The following is a 2,988-nucleotide window of genomic DNA, read 5'->3' as shown; positions in this document are numbered from 1 at the left end:
CTTAGTCATGTCTCTTGACCAAGCAATGAGCTGGTGCCCTGACACCTACTCTTCCATTAAAACATGGTAGCAAAACTGAGCACCTTGCCATGGTGGCTTTTCACCAGTTCCTTATCTTCAGGCATATTGCATGGAAGCATCACAGGTGCTCTGAGCTTGAGTGACAATCAAGAAAATGTTTGCTCCTTGGCAACAAGCTTCTCCATCCGCTTCATTGAGATATCCTTCCTGCAGTGTTCATCAGTTGCCAGATAAGTTATGTCAGGCCCAGGTAAGGCTTCAACAAGTTTGGCATTGGCTCTCTGTGTGTCTAAGCAATGTGTGAAACTGCCACATGCATCAGCAAAGCCTCTTATTCCTCCACAGTTTAACTACACTTGGATCAGGCAGATGCCTTTTGGGTATGCCTTTAGCTGAGTGAGACCAGCGAATATTGCTCTGGTAGGGTCTGATAAATTGGCATCTCATACATCCTTCAGCAAGTTGAGCAATTCTGTCAGACATTAATCATTGATCTGAAACATCTGCCAGAACAAGAATATCACCTGGTTCTTTCTGATGATAAATATGAGTCAGAGTATATTCATGAGGAAAGCAATGTGTCCAGCACTGTGCTTGGAAAGTGTATGGCTCATGGACCATACTCTTGTCATCATCATAGTCATCATTCACAGGTGGAAGCTGATGGAAATCACCAGAGAAGACTAACTTCCAAAGTACATCAACTGACCAAGTCAAAACACCCTTTTAGAATGTCCTACTTGCAAACTGCTGAAAGGAATGTGGCTTCTGCACAACCTACAGGCAAGCTTTTTGAGAGAATCTAGCATATGAGCTGATAACATGTACACTAGAGAATACAAGTCAGAATCCTGGGATTATTGCTCTCCTGACATTCCCAGTTCTTACCTTCATCAAGAATAAGAATCTGGGTATTTTTCCAATGCCCAAGAACCTCAGGATCATGGATAATCCAATTGCATAGCACAGTGAACTTGTCATGTCCTGTGCCAATGCCCGCCCATTTGTGGATTGTTTGTCCACTGAGGAGAAGCACTGCAAAGTTGGTAGTGGCAGTGACAGCAACAGTTTCCCAGTTTTCTCTAGCACATATGCAGCATTGTCGTACTATTTCACAGAGTACTGCTGATGTTCCACTGCCTGTAAAGCCTCATGAGGTCAGGTTTCTTCAGGAGTGGGAGGTTGTATTTACAAGCTGGCCCTGTGAAAAAGACATTCTCTCTGCTGTCCACCAACTTCAAAATGTGAGCCTGGCCCTCATCCCACAATGTATTATCCACTGAGTGTATTGCTTCTACTGTGAATCCAGAAGTAGGCATTATGAATGGGGCTTTGATGGACAACTGCAGGGTTATGCCACACAATGAGGTATCCAGTACCTTGGTGGCAAGAAATGATGATGACAAGCCTTTTACCAACAGCATGTCAGATTTCAATTGCTGAGGTTGCTCTGGAAACAGGTCTGAGGCCAACTTAGGCAGCAGGGGGGATAGAGATGGGTGGTCCGGAGTGCTATCCACATCATTTTGGGCCATATGCTCCACAGATGGCAAAGACATCAGCTTGGTCAGCAGCATCCCCAAGGTTGGATGTGTAGTGATACAGAGACTTTCACACATAGTTGGCAATCAAACATTTGTCAGAGGACCTGAGACTGGGAGATGGTCCTGGGAACCAATGCTTATATCCAGTGAGAGTGCCATCACCACTGGAGAATGTGCTGCTGCATTTGCAAGGCACCCATCTGTGGGCTGTATGAGCAGATGGTGCCCAGAGTTGAGGTCAGCCACACCAATCTGAGAAGAATGGGTGACAGGCAGGGGTGTTCCAGTGAGGTTCAAGTATAACTTGCTGAGAGCTGGTGAGGTCCAGTCCAAAGGGAGGTGCATGTGCAGAGGTCCAGGAATATATTTGTGCTGTGACTGAGTGGCTACAATGTGCTAAGTGTCAAATACACTGTCATCAAGCAACATCATTGGGGAGAAACATGATCCACACTTGCACCAGCCTCACTGATTGTTTTCAAGTCCATTCCAACTGCTTCTGGTACACGTGGAATGCACCATGGTCAAGGCAAATCCATGCACTTGTGCTCTTTGGCACCTTAGTACTTATTAGGTTGTCTTCTGCCTCTGAGCTTGAAGTAAGCAGATCTATCATGACTGTTGATCATGGACACATGGTGCCCACCTCCAACTTAGGAGGAGAATCTTGGACACCATTCATACAATTGAGCCCCAAACTGCCCTCAGTCCATTCAGCTAATGAAATTCGAGTGATTGTTGAAAGCACTCTGTCGCCCTTTCTCACCTTTGCCATCAATCTCATCAAGTCGCTAAGTTTGCATGCTAAGAAGCATAAGAGTGATGTCTTAGATGGGGAGATACTAGATATTCAGATGAGGTCAAAGCTCCTTATGTGTTAGGGCAACACAGGCTGACTAAGTCTGCTCACCTAAGAGTGCCAAGAGTCTAAGCAGGCAACAAGGAAGTGGAGTAGACCTGATGACTAAGACCTATCTACAGTATAGGTACCTGTGGATGATCCTAAGAGACCAAGTCTGAAGAGACAGTCCCAGGCAGAGTAGGCCTTATATTTATACCTCTGTGGTGGAACCTGCTAGAACATCTTGCTTACTCAGCCTAGTCAGGTGATCAGGTCATATGACCAAGGATGAGGTCATATGAGGTCATGCACAGCCATGCACAGCAGGTCACCTGACCATCCAATCCTTCCAGCAGGTTCCAGCACATGCCAAGGTATACCAGCTACTTCCATGTCATAAAGGCTTAGTCATGTCTCTTGACCAACCAATGAGCTGGTGCCCTGACATTATGTCTCCTAGGAACCCACCTGAGATCTGATCCTCCATAATGTCTCATCACAAGGTTTTGTTTCTTCATGGGGCCTCTGAATCAATACCCTCAAGGAGTGGATATTGAAATTTGAGATCTCATACAGCATGCA

The sequence above is a fragment of the Dacryopinax primogenitus genome (assembly GCF_000292625.1).
Source record: "Dacryopinax primogenitus strain DJM-731 SS1 chromosome Unknown DACRYscaffold_6, whole genome shotgun sequence".
Taxonomy (NCBI): Eukaryota; Fungi; Basidiomycota; class Dacrymycetes; order Dacrymycetales; family Dacrymycetaceae; genus Dacryopinax; species Dacryopinax primogenitus.
This window is presented reverse-complemented; position numbering follows the sequence as displayed.